The 12064-nt window shown below is 37.5% G+C and overlaps 1 protein-coding gene across 1 annotated transcript in view; it reads left to right on the top strand.

Moving 5' to 3' along the window:
• The first annotated feature begins 2620 nt into the window (after positions 1-2620).
• sema3aa (sema domain, immunoglobulin domain (Ig), short basic domain, secreted, (semaphorin) 3Aa) overlaps positions 2621-12064 on the top strand; it is a 102132-nt gene continuing 92688 nt past the window's right edge. Inside the window, exon 1 of the mRNA XM_079869418.1 lies at positions 2621-2663. The gene's annotated coding sequence lies outside the window, so the exon portion shown is untranslated. The remainder of the gene's footprint in view (positions 2664-12064) is intronic.

The raw sequence follows: 12064 nt of genomic DNA, 5'->3' as shown, positions 1-12064 counted from the left end.
TTTGAGCGAGCTTAGCACCCCCCACCCTACCCCTGTTTAACATTACCAACAAGTGAGAGTGAATGGAAGACAGCTGGTGATACACAACGCTCCGCACACACACACACACACACACACACACACACACACACACACACACACACACACACACACACACACACACACACTGAGCTCAAATCTGAGTAATGCCACACCTATCTGAGCTGGTTAATTTCAGCTAACTGTATCAATGATTTATGGAAAATGGATTGTAAGAGAAATATTATTTTCCTATGTGTATTTCAATATATGATTCATTCTGTTAATCTTACATGAGTTACTTTTAATCATGAAAGATACATTTTGTTTTTGACATACATACGTGTGTAAATCAATATTTTTTTGTAGTGAAAACAGAGACTCTACATTTATTGTTACTCAATACATGATGTTTTTGACAGAGGGATTAGAGAAGGAGAACAAAGTGAGAATGTGAACTGTTTAAGAATGTAGATTTAGGACGAACTGGAGGTTTCAAGCAGGTTCCTGCACCCATGGAGGTTATGGCTTACATACCTGTATAAGGTTTAGATTATGACTGTTAAATATGGGATGTTGTAAGTTATCTGAGGCACTCAAATGCAAGGCCTCAGATAACTACTGAGCACAGGTCCCCTACTTCCATCACTCTTGGTAGAAGACTCAGATATATTGCCCCTTTTATCTCTTTTTTGGGTTTATCTCTCTCATGTTTCAAGTTTTAATCTGCTGCTGAAAACAACTTGTGAATAATGCTTCTTTCTGTAGTCAAGGTCAGTAAGCATGGGAAGAGTCTAGAGAGTCAGATTAACTGTTTCCAATTAAAAAAATATTTATGTACATCAGGTGGGCATATTATGGGATGAGGAAGACCAATGTGGATGAAGATGAACCATAAAGTGTATATATGATAAAAGGAAGTAGAAGCCCTTGTGATAATCTGTTAATTTGCTTATCCAATCAACTTTGAAAGTTTTTGTTCAATGATAAATTAATATATGATTTTACGGAATACTCTTGCTAAGAGCTCATTTTGTAGCTCTCTGAGATATGTTTAGGTTGTAAGAGAGACTCTCTCTCTCTCTCTCTCTCTCTCTCTCTCTCTCTCTACATCCATCCATCTCAAACAATGGCTTACAGCAGAACTGAAACTGACCTGACATGAATATTTAAACGGCATTGTTCTCTGCAGTAAACATGGTGAAATGTTTCATTGCCATGATCAAAGCTTGGATAAGATGGCTGTTTAAACAACAAAAGCTGTGAGTGTCAGCAGGACCAGGACCAGAGGCCCGTCACACAAACTGAAACCGTAGATTGTGTTCCTGTCAGCATGCGGACATGTGTCAGAACCAAAGCAATCGCAGCAAGAGATGAATAGTGCCAGATGTTGCTTCTTGGATCGGAGCCTGGAAAGATGGCCTCCAGACGTCCAGGGAGAAGAGCTTTCAATCAAAGTTAAGTCAGATGACTGAATGTTTTACATCTGTCAGTTCTTCAGTGTTCTGAATGAATTAAATGAAAATAAGTTTGTCATTGTGATTGACAAGCATTAATGCTGCGTAGTGCTAGTGGATTATTCTACTTGCATGGTAAAATTATTTGCTTATACGGTCTCAAATTGTTCAACACGACCCTTGGCCTATACATAATGCAATTTGTGTGTGCCATAGTCTTAAACGTATGTTGATGCATATTTATACACAGACCCATCAGCAAATGCTTTGTTTATCTCAATATTTTGGCCTTTCCAGCATTGGAATGAAATGAGAGAGAAAGATTCTGATGTTTGATGTGATGCCTTACCATAATTTATTAATCTCTTCTCCAATTGTTTACATGAGTTGTTATAACTTTCAGAACAAACTCTGAGCAGAAACAGCCAACAATTTATATTATGCAGAAAGATCAAAACAGAATAGACAGCTAACTAAACATAATATAATGTATTTACAAAACAATCACACACCTCATAATGTTCATATTGTAAAATGCCCACAACTGTAAACATTGTTTTTGTTTTTTTTGCAGTAGGCTACACATTTCACTTGGTTTCATATCTTGTAGCCTATAAATGTATAAATTTAACATGGAAACCAATCAACTACCAGCCAATCATAAAGACCCTCAGCGATTACCTCATTAAATATTCATGAGCGTTCTACAGTCTGAGGAACTTTCTCTCGCTGTGTTGTTTATTTCAACAACAACAACAAAAATCGAACAACGACGGAGAAACCGTTAACTGGAGTGATAAAGACACGTTAATGTTTGCGTTTTGTGTCAAAAGACACCCAGAGTGAATTTACATTACGACATTTTTGGTGTCGCCTAAATATGCAGATAAGAACGGTAAACGGGTCAGTGTTCACAAACGTACAGTATGAAATCGTAAAATCTGAAGGATTAGGCTAATTACTAACTCATGGTAAAGTATGATTAAGAAGTGAGAAGTTGAACTAGTTAAGCAAGGATTACATTAACCCAGAGAGAATTTAAAGTGTGAAGCTTATCTGATACTTTATCTAGTATGCACAAAAGCAATAGGTGTACAATGACTAGAGATACTACACTGATACATTCAGCTCTTTATATTGTTTCAGGTTAAGCAGCTGATTCATCTGGATAAAAGCACATCTGATTTGGTAAGTTACTGTTGAATTATGTATGTGAGAAAGCAAAAAGATTGGCAATGCTCTACATGCTTGCTATATTTTTTTTGTATATTATTTGCTTTGTTGTGTGTGTGGCCCCACTTTTCATTTATACAGATGGGTGTTGCTCATGCTTTATGTTGCATCTGCTAGAAGATATTGTGTCAATATTTGTTCAAATGTCACAGTCCAGTCAGGTATATGTCCTTAACACACTCTCCAAATTTGGATTGCATAAGAAAATAAACAGAAAGTACACTTCTCTTATTCTATGACTGATTATAAAAGTAAAGCCAAGGACTTTTTTTCAATATGCAGGGGAGCAATTGTTCCAAATGAATCATTTCAACTTCAAAAGTAGATTCATTTTTATTGAAACAGCCATAACTCCTTCCTAACCCTTATCACCTGCTACAAATTGCAGATGATATTATGTTTTATATATATCCCGTTTTTCCATTCGAATCACTTGATCGATTTTGACAGTTGTTTGTATCTTAACTGAAAAATAAGTTTAAAATGCAATGGAAATGCAAGATATCGTTTGGCTTGACATACAAACAAAGAAACAGTACAGATTCATCGGTAATATGTCATAGAGTACATGACAAAATTCAGCTTATTCAGATTCAAACATCTCAAAGTTGTGTGATCTCTCGTGTCAAACAGCACACAACAAGACTGCAGAAAATCTATATTGACATGAACACCTGGAACACATTTTCTGTGAGCTAAACAGTTCGCTGTTCAAAGGAAACTTGAGCCTGTTTGTGAGAGTAACACTTCTGGTGCCGGAACAACTATTGCTTTTATTAACATAAATATATTAAAATAAGTTTAGGATGTCATGCACCTGAGGATATATGACATCATATTATACTATATCTAGGTTATTTGTAAGTCGCTTTGGCATCTGTGAAGTGTAAATGTTATTTACAGCACCATAGAGTGTTACATAACAGTTCTCTGTCTGTTTAAGAGAAATTTCCTCAATTCAACCCAAAGTATGTAAATACAGAAAAGGTGGGATGGTTGTATTTTCACTGGAGGCCGTTGAGGTTTAAACCGAGTATATCATGTGCAGTCTGATGTGAGGCCATGACCTTTGTTTGACTTTTGTCGAAATTTGGCCCGAAATTTCTCTACAGTGAAGCACTTACAATGGAAGCAAAAGGGGTATTTTTGTTTTTCTGTAAAGTATATAAAATCTGTAAAGTCTTTAAAGTTATATCCAATTTTATTGTGCTATATCAAATTAGGTATATCCAATTAGGTGTTGGAGACATAGTGTCTTTTTAAAATGTTTTTATTGTTATATGCAGGTGTTAACCCTTGAATATTTCAAGTATTGTTGTGAAGTGAATGTCTACAATATTCAAGGTTCTCTACAAGTTAAATTCAGTTGACAGCATTTGTGGCTTATTGTTGATTACTACCAAACTTAATTTTGCATTGAATATCAATAGGAATCCTCTTGACTTTGAATAATAGTGATCCACACAATCAGGAATTCTGTGTGAGTGCTTTGCATCGGATTCAATTGTTCACGCAAATTCGCACTGTTGACTAACAGACAGGTGCTCGGTTTGAATGTGACCTTGACCTTTTTATTTTTTATTTTTTTTTTTTTTACGAAATCTGGCCCGAAAATGACCAATGGAAGTAAAAGGGGTGTTTTTGGTTTTCTGTGTTAAGTTATATCCAATTTTGTTGCGTTATATCCAATTAGATATATTCAATAAGGTGTTGGATACCATAAAACGACCATAAAAATGACAAGAACAACTTTAAAGCTCAAATAATACAGTTAGCTTTAATCAAATGTTACCAAGATAATTAATATAAGCACTTTTATAAACTTATAATATTCACATTTGTCAATTACTTCAGTTGTAAGTGCCTTACCGTAACCTCAATTGTAGCTTTTTTTTTGTTTAGTTAAAAAAAGCAAGGAATGAGTCAAGACCATTATTTTTTTGTAATAAAGAACATTACTTTAAGTTGAATTTCTGTTTTACAGTAGATACAGCTAGTTGACACACTGTAAAAATTATGATCAATAAGTTATGACCGCATGTTTTTACACTGCTTTAACCCATCAAAATAAGTTAAGCAATTTTTAACTTTTTTTTTAATAAGTTATACAAGTTTCAACTAAGTCTAATGTATTTTAAGTTGAAATGACTTAAACATCCTAGTTGATTGTACTTAAAAATGTAAGGCAACAGCTCTTTTTTTTTTACAATGCAAAGAGCCATCATAATTTTTGCCCAATTCTGTTAGTCGCTAGGAAACGACACACTTCACCTTTAAGCAGTCTTGTCCTATCAGTTGTTTGAGCAGTTGCAACAGAAAGGCCTGCAGACAGAGGTGAACCGCTTCATATCCTCATACTTGATCTGTCATATGTCTTTCCACCCCTTACTGAGAACTGTGGTGAAGTTTTGTTGGCATATCACTCTCTTTCTCTCTGGGGAACAGTAGAAGTGTGTATGTGCGTGTTAGTTGTTTGCGAGTGTGTGTCTGTGGAACTCTGGCTGACTCACAGATCTGCATACCGTAACACACACAGATCCTTTTCCCACTGCACCGCAGTCTTGCCGAGCATTGCAAGACCCTCAGACCCGTCTCACACACACATGCCTCACATTACGGCTGGCGTCTTCACCGTTCGCTGCATGTGTCTGTATGGGATACGGCGGTGGTCGTACAGGGGTCGGAATAATCCGCTTCTTGGAAAGTCTGCTTAACGTCAGTGTGAGTTTTAGTGGTTGTGGCCACGTGTTAAAACTACAAAATGGCTGATCTCAAGTGGTGGGCCAATCGTAATGCTCCCACTGTCCAGCAGAGGGCACTGTTAGTCCAAAATCATCAGGAGTGGATTCAAGAACCAATTTTGTGCGAGTTTCTCTTTTTCTAAATTGAGGGATGTATAATACTATCTATTTATGTTTATTTAATCTTAACAAGTTCATTCTTGTACCTATGGATTGTTACTTTTTATTTTATGCATTTAAAGTGAGATGGTCCTGATTGTTTTGAGAGAAACAAAAATTAGAGCAAAAGAGTGTTAAATTCCCAAAGCCGGTTCTGAATGCTAAATTGTTACCGTTAAATAATTAAGCAGATTATGAGAGAGGGAAGAGAAAGGAAAACAGATGCAGGGGTCTAGGTCGCATGGGCATTAAGACAAATCACCATGACGACAAGCCTTAAAGTGCGTGGATCCAAATGACGCTTGCCAAGTTCCGCTCCGAAACATCTAAGCCATGAGCGTGCCTTCGTTTTGGACAACAGCATGCATCATGAGGGATCTGGGGGACGGAGGCGGACGGAAACCGCTAGGACATTATTGCAATTATTCATATCTCTTGTGTCATTAAATAGATTTAGAGTTGGTGTTCCTTTCAAAGGCCAGATCGCATGCCTTCCATGTGTCGTTTTGTTGTGCACTAAGTTACGTATGGCCATATGTACGGCGTGTTAGGGGTGCCAGTGCAGTGGACCTCAACGGACGTCCATAACTGGATCACGTTCAGCGTTACCCGACTGCTTCTCGCACAGTCCAAAACCTCTCATTTATATCTTATGACTAGAAATCCCATATGGCCCAATGCGGACGGCTCCGTCCTGCTTCCACGGCCTCTCTGATCGAATTTTAAGAGAGTTCTGTGCTTGGCACCAATCATGTGACGTTAACGCCTCACGACCATATTTTCCGCCCCAGAGGAAATACAAGAGGCCTGCAATAAATCTTGCAATTACACAATAGAAAATGCAGAATATGTAAACATAAGTTTTAATTGGAAACACATTTGCTGCTCCGTAGCCGAGGGAAGGCAGCTTTCAGTAACGTCTATACAGACTGTAAATGAGTAATTGCCTCAGCCTCTCTCAGCCTGTCTCCATTTTTTAAATTCTTGACAGCCCGCTAAGGAGAGAGAGGCTGCATTTTGTGCGCGCGGGGTCCGCTCTGACCCCTCTCGCAAGCACAGCCCTCAGGGACGCGGGAGGAAGCCTTATTATTTTCTGTGAGGCTACAGAGAGACGCCGAGAAGGACAGGTGAAGAAAAAGCGAATAAAAATGAGATGGGGGTCCCAGGTTGAAAGGAGACCCAGAGAGGCTGACATCACATGCTTCATCCAGTCTGAGAGGGGCTTTTTGGCCCTTTGCCCCATTCTGTGTTGCAGGCGCTTTACCGATTTATTTCAGCAAATGTGTTTCTGATAAGTCAGCATAGAGATTACATCCACTGAGCTGATATCCTCTCCTGTTTCAAACCCCACCATTCCTCCCATCCAAATCTCGCCAGCAGTCCTGAGTGAAGCTCACAAAAACAGTCCTGGCTGCATTTCATCAGCTGCAAATGATAATGAAAATCTATCAGTATGAAGCAATTTTTTTTTTGTGGCATTGTGACATTAATTTCATGACAGTGAGGCCAGTTTCGCACATCCTGCATAGTTCGTGGTCATTTATTTTTTTTTTATTTTTTTTTTTTGTATTTTTCAATTGTCTTCAGTTATCAGTATAAATGAAAATATATAAAAAAAAAAAAATATATATATATATATATATATATATATATATATATGCAGTATATACCATTCAAAACTTTGGCATCATTAAAAAAAATAGTACTTTTGTTCAGCAAGGATGCAATATTATGTTACAAATAATTTCTATTTTAAATAAATGCTGTTCTTTTGAAAAAAAAAAAAAAAAAACTAGTATTTTAAATTATAATGATATTTTACAATATTTGAGCATAAGAGCATACGAAAAAAAAAAATCTTACTGATCCCAAAACCTTTGACAGTTGTGTCTTTATTTATTTACTCTATTTTATTTGAAAACAATAAAATATTCCAAGGCACTCTCATGGTTAAGCTTAAAAGGCCTTTAATAAATTGGACTAAATCATTACAAAATGAGAAAGTTGTTGATCGATGCGTTTCGACTTAACACAGCCTTCCTCAGGATACACATCCATTGTCCACAAAAGCATTATTTTAACTATTTGCAACCAGTAGAAAACGGTTAACAAGTGGGAGTGGCTGTAATCAACCAACTCAATGAAACAGTGTAATAATTCCCAGTCACTGTCAAAATAAAAATGTATTTATAAATTGTATATATTGGAGTGCTTATAGCTGTCATGAAAATAATGAAACACACACACACTATATCTATGTAAATTAAACCTTAATGACCTTGAACATATTAATTCTCTTCTCTTCATGGGTTAAAATATGACATGGAAATGTTCTTGACAGGTTTTTGTGAGATTCGCTTTTTTACTGTATTCTCCAGCATTCACTGCCTCTGGTGACAGAAAATGAAAGTACGGGGTCAATGTTTCGTTTAGAAGGCTAGATGGTTCTGCCGTTGCTATGGACACAGTGCTTCTGAATGATTTGCCCATTGTATTTGCCTTCTTTAAAAGTGATGGCAATTTTAAGAGCTTTATTGATGTGCTAGAGGTACAGATTCATCTAGCTGCCAATTGAATTATCATTATGAATAGAACTGTGTATATAACATGAATACAGAGGTGGGTTTCATGTGTAGAGAGCCCTTTTTAGGCTCATGCTGTGTCTAGACATACATTTTAGGCTTTGCATAACTCTATTTCTTTTTCATGGCATCACAAACCCGGTTATGTTCGCCAGCACTGTTGCCTTTTGTTACTTCAGCTGTGTGCTCAAAATAAAGACCTGTAAACCAGTTAAAACTTAAACTTAGCAGCAATGGAAATTACCTTGGCATCTGATGGTTTCTCGGCCAAGGGTCACACTCGTCCCCTTGGTGCTTTCAGCCAATCAGATTGACACAAGCAAAGTCACTGGTCGTCAACCTTGTCACTCAAACCTCAAACTCAAGGATGGAACTATATGCAATAATAATTCTTGCATAGTTGGCCAACTTCAAGACATGGAAAATACAACAAGAACCCATTAGTGCGTAACCGATATCATCTCGACCTCTATCAGATCAACCTTTTCACACAGTTCCTAGCGTGCTTCTGTGCTGCAGTCGAGCCCAGTTGTCAATGGGCTGTTTGTGTGCTGATGTCAGATTTCGTTCCTCGAGTGTGAAGGACAGTCTCATTTGTTCTTGTTTATTAGATATCAAATGTAGGAGCACAAATGGCTCAGTAGGTTGCCATTTATATCACACTGGTGTGCTACCATGCGCGAACGCTCTCTCTCTGAGACTAGATTTGCTTGATCGGGCTTTCTCAGCTAGCAATGCGCGTCTGCCCTTTGTATCCATGTGTCCATGTTTCCTCTGTCTGTGTGTCTTTGATTCTAGTGGCAGCTATAGATCCGACCATAAAACCCTTTCCTGTTTTCCCACTCGTACCCCTGCTGCTGCTGCAGTCGGGTCAAATAAAAACGGCCGCACACACACTACCTCAAACCCTGCCAACCCTGGTCCGGTGGGGCGTAAGCCAGAAGACTCCACGAGATCAAGTCACTGAGTGAGGCCTCATAGAGATTAATGTCTTTAATGGGTAAGATGACATTTATGAGAAACAACACGGTTCATCCGTACTTGATGAGGAAGATGAAAGCACTCAACATTGCATTGGATTTCTATTCACTTTGATTTTCTTCCATTGGATCTGATCAATACCATTGATGTGGAACTTGAAGACCAACCAGCTGTTAATGCAACTTAATTGAGCAATTTATCTTTCAAATCTAAACACTTAAAGGGATAGTTCACCCAAAAATGAAAATTCTGTCATTGACTCACCCTCATGTTGTTCCAAAGCTGCATGAGTTTCTTTCTTGTTGAACACAAAAGAAGATATTTTGAAGAATGTTGGTAACCAGACAGTTGACGATATTGACTTATTAGTATTTTTATTCCTACTATGGAAGTCTATACCATCAACTGATTGGTTACCCACATTCTTCACTCCATCTTCTTTTGTGTTCATCATCTTGAGGGTGAGTAAATGATGGCAAAATTTTCATTTTTGAGTGAACTATTCCTTTAACCACTATCTTCTCTGTTGTTGGACAGAAACAATTGGGTTTTTTTTTTACTTAAAGGAATAGTTTATCCAAAAATAAAAATCCAGTCATCATTTATTTACTCTCATTTACAAACTTATGGCTTACGTATGAATTTCTTCTGTGAAACCCAAAAGAAGTAGTTTTGAAGAACGCTGCAGAGTTTAAACAACATTGGACCCATATACATTGACTTTTTCATTTGTGTTACACAGAAGAAAGAAATTCAAACAGGTTTTGAACGAAATGAGGTAAATTATGACTGAATTTTCATTTTTGGGTAACTTTCACTTTAATAAAGATGATTAAAATGCATATAAATGAATCTCATTTTCTATAAGACACATTTTCTGGAAGATAGATGTTGGCGTACAGTGTTAAAGGCCATTTGTTTCTACAAAGCGCCCAGTATTGGAGGTTATCAGGAGAAGGAGCCAAATTAGAATGGATTTGTCACAGATTTAAGCATGTGAACAGCTTTCTTCCAGACCGCAGACCTCCGGGCTTAATGTCCATGATCAATGTCCCTAGACAGCGCTGAGAGATGCTATTCATCGTCATTACTGATGCAGCTGTTTACACGAGTGCATGTTCTAAATGGAGACACATGGAGTCGAAAGGAAGTTTCGTACACTTTTATCGCATTTCGTTCATTTTTGATAATTTCTTATCTAGTGTCATCCTGAAGTTAACTTTATTGGATTTGTCATTTTTACACCACTATAGCAAAAAATAATAGCTGTTCCAAACAGGTCTCCTGAACACTCCTCTCATTCTCATTGGTTGAACAAACAGATGTTCCTGCCCTAAACTCATGCTATTGGTTGAGCCATTGTTGCTATACTGGCCTGGTCAAGATGTCCAAACAGAGCACCAAGGGGATCAATCTACATCTAGGTTATAGTTTTTTTATACTGGGATAGATATGTTTTACAAGTGATTTATTTTTTTCTGAGTTAGAGTTGGCCATATGCAGTGATGATTGGGTCAAATGTTATTCTGTTTGGTAGTAACTGTAGTGAGGCTTTTGTCTTTGGCACTATGAAGAGATTCATTTTTACATGCTATAATTTAATTAGAGAGTATGACCGGCTCTTTTCCATAGAAACTCCATGAATTTTAGATAGAAGACTGAACTCCTGTCAGCCATCCATGGTATCAAATGTTGGATATTTTTAATGGATCAAGGATGAGATTTGGTTTTGGCTCAGCAGTTTTTGTGAATCTATATTTTATGAGTAGAGGGCTTGGGTTCACTAGTCATATCCTCTAAATCTCCTCACAAATGGATAATTCATATATTATTGTATTAAGTTATGCTTAGAACGATCTTTTGAACACTTTTTTTTCTCTCTGATTTTCACACCAACTAAATGAACTGAACTCTAAAGTCAGACTGAATCATTTCTGCTCCAAAAGCTCAGGCGTGAAAATACCCTTAGAGGCATATTAATTTTACAGTGGCACCATTTAGAATTACACTTATAATTCTTCACACCAACATGTGTCCTTTTTCCCATGATCTTCATGTTTAATAAATCCTTGATTTTTGAAGTTCACGGACAAAGGATTAGCTGTAAATCACCTTGAAATCTTTTAAGAGACTGAGAAACATCTCGTCATCTCCACTTCCTCTGTGTGAGATCTCTCGATGCGCATCGCATGCAGTTGCATGGCATGAGCATTATGAAAAACCTTCACTGAAAAGGATTTATGGATCACAGTTGTCTGGAAACCAAAAGTTATGCTGAAAACGAAAGCTGATACTGAGAAATGCCAAGTGTTTTGCTGAGGTGGAGCGATTTTTACCACACCGGAGCGGATCAGCTCTCTGGTTTCATTTGCGCTCACCAGGGACAGGCGATCGTTTAATCCCATTTCGACATTTGCCGGGGAGGAAGTGTGATGTGCTCTTTTGAAGCACGAGCTGTGACAGGAACACAGACAAGAGATTCTTAATGGGCCCATGGGGAGACAGGGATACGAGTTATCAATCAGAGATGAACAGAGAGCCAACACAGTTTAATCATTAACACACACACACACGCTCTTTCAAAGATGCAACTGTATACGTTACTGTGTACCTCAAGCACTGTACTCTTAGTAGTGCACAGACAGGAAATATGCTGCATAGACTGTTATTTAATCACTCTTCTGCAATGGAAGTCCATTATATGAGCTGTTTATGACAGATGTGATATGTGCTCTAAGTGTTGCTGTTTTCTCTGCACATCTAATTCAAATTTAGCATATCAGACCTAATTCTGTATATTACGTTTGTTCATTTAGCAGTCTCGTACTGAATTACTAACTGTAAGAATGAAATACAAAAGAAAAAAAAGCACCCAACAATTCTGAAAAGATAA

Source organism: Squalius cephalus (genome assembly GCF_949319135.1).
Source record: "Squalius cephalus genome assembly, chromosome: 4".
Classification (NCBI taxonomy): Eukaryota; Metazoa; Chordata; class Actinopteri; order Cypriniformes; family Leuciscidae; genus Squalius; species Squalius cephalus.
This window is presented reverse-complemented; position numbering and strand designations above follow the sequence as displayed.